Here is a 13,948-nt window from a genome sequence, read left to right as displayed (position 1 = left end):
GGACTTTTGAAGAACTAGTACACAGAAGAAATCGGACAAAAGAACATACAGTCAGGGTAAATATATTTTCGCTCTTTGCTTTGGCTCTACTATTGGAACTTTTTTTTCTTCTTTATTCTCAGTAAACCATATACCATGCAAAAGATTGGCAGATCTGTGCTCTGGACGTTAACGAACAATTGAACGTTGTAGTCACTTGATGGAGATCGGATTATAGATACAAAGGATCCATGTTATTTACCCTTTTGCTTGATCCAAGTTTTTAATAGTTTTTTAGAGAGCCTATCTCTTTGGCTTAGGAGTATGTAGATGGACCACTGATATCTTTGCATCTAGTGTACTAAATCGTCATATCTTTATGATTCGACGGTCCACTCTCGAGCGTTGTGTAGATTTTTGATCAAGTTTTAGAAGTTTTTCTGATGCTTTTATCAAAATTTGCCACAATACACCAAAGCGCTAGGTACGGTTAAGGTAAACAGTTTTTTTATGTCGTTTTATACCTTCTGAATCACGTACCTAAACTTTATTTCTTTTATTCCAACACAATACACAATACATCAAGTGGAATCTTTTTATAGCTACCATACATCTAGGGAGCTGAAGTAGACTTCTCCGGGAGAGAGAGCTGCGAACTAAGGCTCTGATCCATTCCATCACAAAAGCTGCTTTACGGAAAGTCATAATCGATCTGACAGTGAACTGGAAAGTTTTTCTAACTGCTTGAATTAAATAGGCGTTTGTTAGATTACAGCAAAGTTCAACCGTGGACTGAAGCTTAGGTCTAGAACGACGCACGGGCATTACAGGTCGAGCTACCAGCAAACTAGAATAGTCTTGTCAATTTCCAAATTTTTCATTTTCATTTCATTTCCAGCCAAAATAGAAGATTTCTTAGAGCAAACCTAACTCTAAATATCCTTGACTAAATTTGGATCCTTAATATTACTCCAGATGCCTAGGAATCTGTGAAGCTCTTGCGGAAACGAGCTTAGACTTCTCAGGATAACTTCCTTAGTCAATATTTATAGAATTCTCAGTGATACACCCCCATTTTGGAAATTAAAACACCACTTACTTAAAATAAGCAATATATTGAAGTTAACGAACAAATAGCGGATATTTAAGAACAAACAATTTTAATTAAAAATTTTACCGACCTATCTTAGTCCCTAACGGAATCACTAAATTTAACTGCTCTACTAATTAAAAGCATACACTAACGGTTTTGGACTTTTTGAGTGATTTATGTTTTATTCATTTCTCTGCTACCTACAAATATTTTCATTGCATTTTTTCCTGCATACATTTTTGCTGCCGCTAGCTGTGTCTTATTAAGTTGCTGCAAATGCCTTGTTAATTAAGCATTGCATATGGACGCACTTAAGTAATGTTGCGCAATGTTGCAAACGCAAATGTAAATGAATAGATGTAATTAATTACATTCACGCCTCTCAGTTATAAATAACACATTCAGAAAAATTCATATATATGTAGTATATAATCGTATGTAAGTATGTGCGCGCAACTCGACAATTATTTCATCCTTGCCAACGAAAAATCATTTTTAACCAAGTTTATCAAGCCTCTTGATTATTTTGATGTCTGCATTTATAAATAAACCGAAAAAATTGTCTTAATTTTATGCGCACATACATATGTATTAGGGTGGTCCTTGAGGCAAAAAACAAGTAATTATTTTGAATTGAGTTTGATCCAGGGACTTTGGATTTACGTTAGTAGAAAGGCTATCTCGTCTAAAATGTGAGAAACTCTATTCTATATCCAATTTGCGACAAATAGGAGCAAATGGATATAATTTATACATGTCCGTTGGTCCAGTTGCAGATAAATGGTTGCAAAGCTCTAACGGCTCATAGCTTCCGGTGTAACTGAAAATCTTAAAACGATCGGTTAAAATGTAGCAATACTATCGCAGTAAAGAAATTTTATAGGCTACCATTATGCAAACTCTCTTAGTAGCTTTGCAGTTGCATCGGACTCATGTCGTTAGAAAAGCAGTGACTTAATCAATAACATAGTAGTGATATATTGTAAATATTGATCTTTTGGTCTGACAGTTTCGAATTTATTTTCTATAGCTTTCTCATGGCATTCCTTCGCTTATCTCTATAACTTCATAAGAAGAATTTTCGAAATCGAAATTTCCAATGTTATGAAGATCAAATTAGTGTATACGTTTCAAATTTCCGTAGGAACTACTGGATTTAAAAATACTGACACGTCGAAATACTTTTTCGTCTCACGGTCCTCGCTATGGTTACATGAAACATTTTTCTGAAAATCTTCGAGAAATACAGCTGGCAGTTTTCTCTTCGAAATGCTATTTAAACTATTACTGTTTAGCCACAATCAGAACTACCCTAATGAACACATATGCTTAGGAACTGATATGCAATGACAAGCAAATATACTTGTATGTATGCATTTGTGCAAACGAGTTGTTGCAAAGTGACAACGTCAGGTGCTTGCCTCTATACGCCTAGAGCATTAGAAGGCATGATTAAATTATTCCATCGGGCGACCACCATGACGCGAAGGCATAACGTGAGAATGTCATCTAGGCTTTGAAGATTTCATTATTACTCTCAGATGATTTAATAAAGTGGTGAGCAAGTTTCTACAAAACGTGATGTAAGAAATTTAGAAGTAGTAATATTCCTGTGGGCTTGAATGTATATTTTTTATGTGGCGAGAGTCATCTGCCTTTGAAACTTTAATTCCGGTGCTCATTACAGTATGAAGTTGATAGTAGTCAAAATCTTCTTCATGTACTGACACTTAAAAATCTTTCAGAAATTGATACCTAATCCATATTATGTTTGCTGCTATTCACATTTTACAATACTCACTTCTGTTATAGCGCAAAATTTTTCTCTGTATCATTTTTTGACCAGACTCCAATATTCCTTAAGTCAGTTATTCAGTACTTTTGTATTCTATCTTTATTTGACATGAAAATTTCAGACTCTATAAACTAAAGTCCAAGCTGCTGGGAGTCAACTTTATATTCTGTAAATTCTTAGTACCAATTTTTCTGTAACTTAGTTGTATGGCAGAATATAAAAAAATCGCTTGTAACGCTATTGTAGCTGATCATATCTTTCCAAATGTGAGCCCGGTAAAAGAAAATTATTTTTGATGTTTGATTGATATGTTTAATGAGTTTTCCTAAGTAAGTATGTTTGGGTTCCATCAGCGACCAAATTTCATCGATTATAAAGTAAGTAAGGTTTTGGTATCGCAAATTCAATGCGTAGTCTTCTAGATGAAATATTGCCCAACAAAGGCTTTTATAATGCTTCCATTGACCATTCGTAAAACTTTTTGGGAGAATTAGACTTGAAAATTGCTGTGGTCATGTAAGGATCATCTGTTTATCGAAGTCCATCATTAAGATTGTTTTAAAAAAGAACCCAGTAGGGGAACTAAGTCATAGCTCATAGCTCGCACGACTTTAAGCTCTAATGAAACGCCTTAGGATTTTTGAAAATCATGGATTTTATATTAAAGTACAATAGCTTCTGACTTACCGAAAATACAATTTTTTTTCAAAAGTTTATACAAGCATTTTTTTAACCTCCGATAATATCATGACCATATAGACAGAGTTTCATTCCTTTAAAAAATACTAAAGAATTTATGATATTTATCTGAACTTCATACAAAAATGAAACTCTGCGTATTAACTATTTTCATATGAGTATCTATTGGCATACTCATACCTCTAGATATTATACAATAAATTACGATTATGGTTGGTGGAAAACGTTAAGCCAAGTCGCACTCAATTCGGCAGCAACAGTCATCAGCCAAAGGCTATAAATTATCACCTCTGATCCCATTGATTTGCATAAATTCGAAATGTTAAGTAGCGATTTTTCTCGCTTTTAGGCAATTGCAACTGCGTTAAGCTTTTCTTTAATCATTTTTCATTGCGCCAACTACTGGATATGAGGGGCTAAAACCTACATACATACATTTGCACGTATGTATGGCTGCGAGCACTTATGTGGTCTGGCCCATGGTCTAAGCGGTGGCATATAGGTAATAGTTTTTTGTTTGCGATATTCAAATTTATGAAAGCCGAGTTAGTACACGTTCGCACGCACATACGAGCATTTCATTCATGGCCATTGCAGATGTCTCGACTATGGTGGAGATATCTGTTTTCGGCTGTCATAAATTTATTCATTGTTTTAGCCTTTGTTATCAAAAAATTTTAAAATATATAAATCAATTACAGATTTTAACATTTTACTATTTTATTTAGTATTTATTAAGAGTGTTAAGTGAGGTTAAGTTAGAGTGCTTGGTATTCGAACTATCACACAGGCTACATAGGAACATGTGAGGTAATCAAAATGATATTCCAACAGCGAAAACAAGGAGCACCGAGAGCTACAATTGAATCAACCACACTCTAGAAAGTTCCTCAGCAAATATTTCGAAAACTTGGTAGCAAAAAAGGTATCGACAAAATAATTTTATGTAATCGTGTTTTAACTATCGCTGGAGTGATCTGGAATTCGAAACTGTGACGTGCTATTTAAAAAGGCTTTCTCCGATATTTTTTTACCAAATAACTTGCTGTTTGTTGCAGCCCTTACCTTCTTGTTCAATCTACATCGCATTTGAAACAAGAGGAATTTTTCTGATGATGGGTGAAATAACACCATCAGCAAGAAATTGACTTCGCTCATTGCTTTGAGGACAATTTCATCCATAACCGACAGCATTATTAGCCTGGATACTTGGACAACCGGTTATACAGAGCTCTTTTTTAGATTGATTGATAATTAGCTTAGATATTAACCTCACTTGGGCTTACGAGTCAGTGCCAACTTGCAACTCAAAAATTCGACTTTTACACTATAGTGGACTAAATCGGTATTATTGAGGATTTTAAGTTAGGTTATAAGCCGGATGTCACGCCATACAAAACCCTACTAGTCCCTCGTAACGCCAGATGGAGGTACAGTTTAATTCGAGCTAAAGTATTCGTATGTATAAACAGGAATGATTTTGCGAACCTTAAGAGAGGTTTGATATCTAATTTTAATACCTCATCTAGTCTCTTGAAATGCGAAGCTCTTATGTTTCTAAGATGATCTTGATAAGGCTACACAAAGGCAGAGGAGGCTCCCATGTGATGCCAATAAGTTGTGGTCTGTCATTAGGCCCACAACCGTCCTGCAGTCTTTTCGAGACAGTGTAAGTAAACGCATCCATATTTTTCTTCGGGGTCTTTGCACCTGATCTTGACGATCTTGCATGTCCTTAGGGCATTCCACCTCATCCTGATGCGTCTGCCAGTCCTTTCGAGAATTTCTTTATGTATCGATTTTAGCGACTTAAATAGTTCCTGTACTGGTTCGGTGGCTAGAATAGCCAGGTAGCTCATCAGCTTGTGGACTGTAACCCAGTGTATATTCAACCGCTTTCCACTACTTCTACTGCCGCACTGCTCCTAAGGACTTTAATTGCTGCTTCGCTATCGACGTATATATTGATCTTCTTTATCTTGTTTGGAAGATATTTGCCATTGGTCATTTTTGGTCCGTCTGTGTAGATACTGTAGAGCAAACGATATTTTTCGAAACCGAAGAGATGAACTAAACGATCTTTTCTATCAAAAGAATGCCGGTCATGTCATACGAGTCTATGTCATAATCGATCTTTTACGTATCTTATTGAGATATTTGCCTACGCGATCTCTTTCCATCTCTCTAAATCTGCGATTTGAGTACTTTGAAATCCGGATCTTAGATAAATAGCTTAACATTTGCATGAAATTTAGTGTGTAAGGCTCTTGAATATTGAAATTTAGAGATCGAGACCATCTCTTTTGTGGTATGCATGCATACATAAGTATATACAAATACTTACTGAGTTGAACTATGACAATTTCAATTCCATTTCTTCGAGGGCACACTGTAGCAAAACTGTCAAAACAGTGAACTGACTTATCAGTCAATAAAAAGTAATAAGCAATTGTCAAACGGTTATTAAAATAAATAAATGCTGACGGTTCGTGTGTTTTTTTGCATTTACGATTCTCCCAAGTAAGAAAATGGGCACATATCTCATAAGTTATCGTACAGCATGATATACATACACACACATATCCATATATATATATAAATGTACATATGTATATGTATTTAGTACTTATCTGGCGCATAAAACCCCGAAGATACCATCAATTGCGAGAGTGCGAACATTTGTGTATATTTGCAGACACACAGGATCAGTAGATCGCTAGCATAACTCACCATATGGTTTTGAGTTTTTACTTACTGTTTTATCACTTGTTTGCATATCATTTTTGTTGTCGGCAAACAATTGTGGCATGCAACATGTGCAAATAAACATACAAAATGCTGAGTGTGTAGAAGTGTGGCTACCTCAATACAAATGTGGTTCTGCAGTTAGAGTTCTTTAGCTAAAGAGTATATTACTCAATTAATTTCACCACGAAATCAGTGTGGTGGTTGAGAGTAATTGAGTGGCTATTTAAAAAATACTCAATTTGGTTTGAATTTTATTTTGAACTCACATAACTAACAATGTAATTCATTCATTCTTTTCTTTCTAGTTAAATATTTCTTACTTTGTTGAAAATGTTTTAGCGGACTTCCAAACTTCTCCAATAAAGTATTCACTGAAAACTTCTTCAAAATTTTAATTGAAATTTTCACCAAGATACCTGGGAGCCATGAAATATATCGCGTCTCATCCGGCTGAAGGCTGGGCATTCGCAAAGATAATGTTCCAGCGTCTCATCATCCTCCGCACATGCTCTGCATTCCGCCGAATCCTTTTTTCCAATTTCCCAAAGTAACTTGGTGGTATGGTCTGTATTGTTAGTGTTCCAACATCTGAAGTGTTCCTCTAGGGTCCATTGCTTCAAACAACCCTTGAAGGAGCTGAATGGTCTGCTACAGCTAAGGAAAATTGTGTTCCCAGCTGCCCTTGAGAGGGCCTACTTGTCTGCTCTTTCGTTTCCATCTATTTATTTCAATGTTACTGGGTACCCATATATTGTATATTAACGGAAATACCTACTGAGATTCTAGTTATTGTTTGCTTGCAAAGCCTAACGCAGTGAAAGTGAGTGCTGCCGCTACGGATAGACTTATTAATTGCGCTTGTCGGTATACTAAAAGGTTTAGGTATTTGCTGGTTAGAGCAGAAGCCTACTTGGCACCTTCTATTATGCCAACAAATTCGGTCTGAAAGACTGAACTAGAGTCATTTAGTTTGCAGCTACCTTCTGCGTCTGGATTACTACAGAAGAAGCCCACTCCCGTTCCTACTTTAACCTTTGAGCCGTCGGCGAATTTGTAGATCTCGCCGATGGAACTTTCGATCACAGAACCATTGGTCTATTCTTTTCTACTGAGGAATTAAAACGCTGTGTTTAAATTCTCATAGATCTTCTTTTCTCGGTCGCATTGCCAATTTAGCCGGAATTCATTAAGAAGGTCGAGTATGATACCATGCCCGTACTGATGTAAAATCAGTAAAAGCATTGTATCATACTTCACTTGAATATGTATTGGCTAGATATCGAGGAAACCCTGCCGAGTCTTTGTTGATGTAGTTTTTATTTCGCAGGTAATCCCTAAGCAAGCAGGCCCGTTGTACCTATTCCAGGTGTTCAATGTAACACTTATTCGATAATGCCATCCACCGCACCATATGTTAGTATTAGGCGGATTACATTTGTGTACAGCCAATAGACCATGTGGGGTCGGTATACTTTAATGTTTAATAAACTTAGATATATTTTGCTTAAAAACTTTTCCCTACTAGATTTTATTTTTTCAGTGTACTTTTTGCTTACCCACTCTTATGCAAATTTTGTAGTGAATTCCCCATGTTAGTTTGTGTTCGTCTTCCCCAAGTACTAGCGGCACTCAATACCGGCACTTTTGTACGTTTTCGCTTTCGTTGTCGATAAGCCAGCTGTAAACAAACCAAAGCGGCTGCCTACATGTGCGCTGAGTAGCGATAAGATGAGCTAATTGAGTGACTGAGTGAGTGCAAAGAGAAGTGAAGTTGTCGTGCAAGTGTTCGCATACTCAACACGATCGACTGGCGCTGCGTGGTAAGTTGCTTGGCGTTAGCTAGGCTAACCGCACGAAGTTACTTGAGTGTGCCAGCATTGGTGCTGGTATTGGAGCTGTTGCGGCGGTCGTTGGCAACTTTGCGAAATCGCTAGCTTCGGTCAGTCGATCGCGACTTTTGCATTAATTCAAACGCGTTCTGCGCGTCGTTCGCGTTTTGCCGGTACGCATCGCTCGGTTCATTGGTGCGCGCTTTGTTATAACAGCTGTGTTTTGTGTATGTATTGAATGGAGTGCGGCGTTAAGTTTTGAAAAAGCGCATTTTTATGAGTTTTTCGGTGTGTGAGCGCTTCATTTGCCATTGTTTTGTGCAGAGTAAGAAAAACGTATATTATTTAAGTGCAAATGCGCGCATTTTCCAAATAAAAGTGTGTGAATTTTGGTTTGGTCTGGCATGTTTTGGGTTCACTGAAGTGCAAGTGTGTTTTGTGTGGAAGAATTGTTGTAAAATATATTGAAAAATATAATTTAATTTTTTTTTTTAATTAAAAGTGTATTAAAATCATGTATAACAAATTAAGCTCAAAAACGCATTCATATAAGTTTGTGCAGCCAATTTTTGTGCAACATCATATCGCTACCCTGCCACAGCTCTCAAACGCTTGCTTGCGCCTCGTAGCCAATTTTATTTAGTGCTTTTATTGCGCCTCTTCGCTCGTTTATTATGCGCCGCGTTTAGCTGCCGCCAGCTAGTGTACCAAGTTCAAGTTCAACGCATGTGGCAGCCCCAAATAGTTGCAGCGCGCATATGCAACAATTTTTTGCGCTTTGCTGCGCCGCTTCAATGCGCGCAGTACATTTATATACATACAAATATGTGTAGTTGCACGCATGTAAGAAAATTTGCATGCAGTCTTGGTGTTGTAGTGTTGCACAGTGTGCATGGTGTTGCTATTTATGCTGCGCCGCCGAAAAGGCGTGAGTTATACCGCGAGTACCCCTCACCGGCTTTTTTCTTATCGTAAACGGCACAACTTGTCTAGAGACCGGCTCATATCTATACTTTACAATGTGAATCTTCGGCGGTTATAGCCATACATACATACTTATATCCATACCTATGGAGATAAGTATGCATATGAGTGTATATGCCGCAAAGTGTTATTCCTCGTCGTATATTTGTGCTAATTTGCTGGAATGTAATTATGCAAAATGTGCTTGGTGCGCAAGTATCTGCAAGATATGAAGTTGTAAAAGCAGTGGGTGTATGTGAGAAGAGGATGTGTGCAGGGAAACATACATAGTGTGGTATAAAACAGTGAAATATACATAAAAATATTGAAATGCCAAATGGTGTTGAGCTAAGTACTCGAAAGTGACGGCAGAAATAAGGTGGCTATGCAAAAAATATACAAATCATATAATGCGTCACACAAGCTTAATATTAAACCACACGTTTAATTAAAACTACGAAAATTGCTAATATAAAAAAATAGAATAAATATAAATTCGTGAAAAAAATTTCTAACTCGGAAAGGTGTTTCAAAAAGTCTGTACAACTGCTGAACTGAGCAAAATTTCCGTGAATAATTATTATGTATAATTTTTATTTTTATTTTTACGTTTACAAGTTTGAATAGTGAGAAAAAGCGAAAACTGAAACTAGTTTTTGTGAACTTTTTACATCCAAAAAAGTTTAACTTTTATCATAAGCATCATAAATATTTCAAAAATTCTATGCTAACCTGAAAACATGTTCGGCAACGGCTTTTTTCATGAAAGCTGCAATAAAACTACCAACAATGATTTTTAAGCTTAAAAAAACGTTACACTACCCACATTTGTCTCAAAAATTTTAATAAGACATCAAAGTATGGTTTCTTTACCTCAAAATGAATTGAAAAACTTACTTTTGTGATGTTAATTTCGCATTAACTTTCAAAAATTGTTTTTTCTAATCTCAAAGGGAGCGTGATAAATACATTTTGTTTTTAACCTCAAAACGAATTGGAAAACTTACTTTTGTGTATTGAAAATTTCGAAATAATATTCAAAATTGTTTTTTTTTAATTTCAAAGGGTGTGTGATAAATCACTTTTATTTTTTAAACTCAAAACGAATTGGGGAAACTTAAACAACTCACTTTCTGTCATACAAATTTTGATAAGCCATCTAGTCTAAGCAGAGAATGTTAATGAATATTCCTTAACATTCTCTGGTCTAAGAACTTTTATCTTGTATATATTCAGAAATACTGCCAAAATGCTTTCCTAACCTTATCGACCAGCTCAATCAATAATATTTAAAAAAAAATTAAAATTAAATTAAAAACAAGTAAGGAAGGGCTAAGTTCGGATGTAACCGAACATTTTATACTCTCGCAAAGTCAAATGGTATACTCGTTTGGGATTTCTTTGTGGATTGACTGATATTTTCGGTAGAAGGTCAACTATAGGCACTGGGGTCCACATATTTAGTACTTAGGGGCTTGAACAGTTTTGGATCGATTTAGAAAATTTTTGGTCACAAGGTGGCATACTTTAAACGTATTATTCACGCAAAGTTTTACGCCGATATAATCATTGTTGCTTGATTTGCATAGTGGAAAGTGAAAGAATCAAGTGGCATTTAAAATGGTGTCATATGGAAAATAGGCGTGGTTGTAATCCGATTTCGCCCATTTTCACACTATGACATAGAAACATGAAAAGAACGTTACGCACCGAATTTGGTTGAAATCGGTTAAGCAGATCTCAAGATATGGGTTTTCACCTAAAAGTGGGCTGTGCCACGCCCACTGTCTAATTTTGAACGCGGTTCCTATAAAGTCATCTTATACCATCTCAGAGATAAAATTTATTGTCTCTGGCGTGTTTAGTGCTTGATTTATCGCGCTTTTAGTAGTTTTTAACAGTACCGTTATATGGGGAGTGGGCGGAGTTGCCACCCGATTTCAACTATTTTCACACCGTCAATAGAAGTGCTAAAAACATTTGCTTCCAGTGAATTTTGTTATTATAGCATTAGCGGTTTCGGAGATATGCACATTAAACCTATTAGAGGTAGAGAGAGATTAAAAAAAATTTTAACTGCAGATGCCCCTCCCTAATGTGATCCTGTGTACCAAATAACAGTCTTGTATCTTATTGCGTAGCTTAGTTATGGCAAGTTATTTGTTTTTGATTAATGGCGTTTTGTGGGCGTGGCAGTGGTCCGATTACGCCCATCTGCAATACCAACCGTCTCACGGTACCATGAAACTTGTCTACCAAGTTTCATAAAGATATCTCAATTTTTACTCAAGTTAGAGCTTGCACGGACGGACGGACAGACGGACAGACGGACAGACGGACGGACGGACAGACAGTCGCCGGATTTCAACTCGTCTCTTCATCCTGATCATTTATATATATATAACCCTATATCTAACTCGATTAATTTTAGGTGATACAAACAACCGTTAGGTGAACAAAACTATTATACTCTGTAGCAACAGGTTGCGAGAGTATAAAAATATAAAAAAATAAATTAAATACTTTTTTTTCAGTAAATTTTTTTTTCTACTCACTTTTGGAATTATTTGAGCTTGATGTTAAGGGGTTCCATTGGCTTCCTCAAGCAAAAAACGGCATATTTATAATATTTTTTTTCCATTTAAAAAATTAAATATTTTAAATTTTGATTGTTTCAAAGATACATATTTTAAAAAGATTTCGTGAAATTTTCGAAGCAAAATATTCAAAACTCGACCATTACGACGTCATTTCCGGCAGAACGTGTTTTAATTAAGATGGACGCCGGAAACCAAAAAAAGTGAAAATTGTATTTTTGAGAGTTTCAACAAAAAAATACAAATTTTGGTGTAAATTTCTCAACGTTTTTCTGTTTTTTAAATAGTTGTAAATGAACAAAAAAATTTTGCATTCAAGACTTTGCAAATTATATCTAGAAGACGTGTGGAAAATTTCATTAAGATCGGTTGAGTAGTTCGTGAGAAATTTTGGCAAGCAATACAGTTTCGAGCGCGCAACTTTTCAAGGCTGTATCTCCAAAAGAATTACTTGGATTAACTTGAGTTTAGGAAAATATTCCAAAAATTTTATAGAGTTAAATAGCTTCGCTACAAAATAAAATAGTTTACTTACAAAAACTTGATTTTAGTCGTCCCATTTGTATGTCAGTTGGATGCTATAATGAACCGATGAGAATAATTTCTTCGGAGATTGTACCGCTGCCTTAGAGAAAAATCCATGCCGACTTTCGTGAAGATATCTAGCAAATAAAGAAAGTTTTTTATACAAGTACTTAATTTTGATCAATCAGTTTGTATAGCAGCTAGATACTATAGTGGTCCGTTAACGGACAACAGCTTCGTAGGTATAAAGATCGTGTGAGAAATTTGAGATCGATAAAAAATTAAGATTAAATTAAAAATTAATTCGCCTAAATACAGAAAGACGGACATGGCATATCGACTCAGCTCGTCAAACGGATCATTTTTATATATACATGCATAAGTATTTTATAGTTCATAGCTTACATAGAGAACTAGTCCTTTTAAATGAGTTTCGGAATATTCTCTCTAAATGGTGTATATAGACTTTGTATGCCCTTATTATTCTTGTAGAGTAGAAATGAAATATAATTCTTGAATCTGCTGAATATCTGAGGAAAATGGAACAGAGTAACTCTGATGATTAAAGAAAATCATGCAATTTCGTTAAGAACTCTTTTTGAAAGCATGATTTCTTCCATTTCTGACTTAATCGTTTTTAAGGTTTTTCTTCAAAATCCTAACGCCTCGTCATTGTAGCATAAAATTTCTTCAAGCTTGAACGATCGTAAAGAGAAGGTCATTCCTTTAACAGTTACTCGAAATATGGTGACGATTCAACTGAAATATATTTCATCCATCCTAGCACTTGTTCGAATCCTCGTAGGTATTTATCAAGGGCACAAAACCAAAAATCTCTTTCAATTTGATTTATTAAGACGACAGGAATTACTCACTTATTAGAATTAAAAAATCTCAATAAGCTCGCAAAAATAACTAGCAATATCAACTTTATAACAAATATCGATTATGCAAAAACGATATCAATTAATAATCATTTATCATCAGTGATTAAAGTTATTGTTGTTATCTCTCATTGATTTGAAGTGAGCACCAAGCGATAACTTTTGTCTCAATCTACCCTGGAGTGACAACAGAAATGTCTTCACTGTGAGTCAGTACGATAAGATTATTTAACAATGCATTTTGAATGATTAGCGATTAGATAAAGCTTCCGAGAAATAAGTTCATTCATCAGCAGAAAAGTACATACTAGCGTTTCTACTACGAAATTTTATTTGAAATTTATAAAATTTGGCACAAAAAAGATGAGAGGTTTAATGAGTTTGAGTGTTAAAGCTGTAGGATTACCGTTACTGATTATATTAAGCAACAGCCAAAAAAAGAATGTGTTGCGGCTGTTATGGAAGTGGAAGAAGCGTCAAGTTATGAAACACCTGCAATTTTGTGCCTTAAGGGCATTTTTTTTTGCAAGAAATTCAAAATTTTTCTCATTTCGTTTCAAGTAACGACCAACATTATTTTAAAAATATGAATACTACTTTATTTGTCATTAATTTTGTCTTCGAAAAACAAATTTTAAAACGATAACGCAGTTAGGTATGGAGCTCTTTATATTTCGGTCAATAACACAACTTTTTTTGTTTAAAAAAACTCAATCGAGTGTAATTATAATTTTAAAAGGAAATATTTATTTGGATCCAAGTTTTCTGTATTTTAGTACGATTAAGCTATTGGATCTGAATTAAAAATTTGTAAACTAACTTTGGGAGAAATATTT

General features: G+C 35.3%; 1 protein-coding gene across 4 annotated transcripts in view; it reads left to right on the top strand.

Annotated features, from left to right (window-relative positions):
* spri (Src homology 2 domain-containing protein sprint) overlaps positions 1-13,948 on the top strand; it is a 444,507-nt gene that overhangs the window by 66,357 nt on the left and 364,202 nt on the right. Inside the window, exon 1 of one of the 4 annotated variants that reach the window (XM_070110331.1) lies at positions 8,274-8,370. The exons of 2 other annotated variants lie outside the window; for them this stretch is intronic. The gene's annotated coding sequence lies outside the window, so the exon portion shown is untranslated. Of the gene's footprint in view, positions 1-8,273; positions 8,469-13,948 lie in introns of those variants that run through there. One more of the 4 variants, XM_036371167.2, reaches the window with a different exon arrangement.

The sequence above is a fragment of the Bactrocera oleae genome, chromosome 5 (assembly GCF_042242935.1).
Source record: "Bactrocera oleae isolate idBacOlea1 chromosome 5, idBacOlea1, whole genome shotgun sequence".
NCBI classification, from domain to species: domain Eukaryota; kingdom Metazoa; phylum Arthropoda; class Insecta; order Diptera; family Tephritidae; genus Bactrocera; species Bactrocera oleae.
The sequence above is the reverse complement of the archived record's forward strand: the minus strand, read 5'-3'. Positions and strand labels throughout refer to the sequence as shown.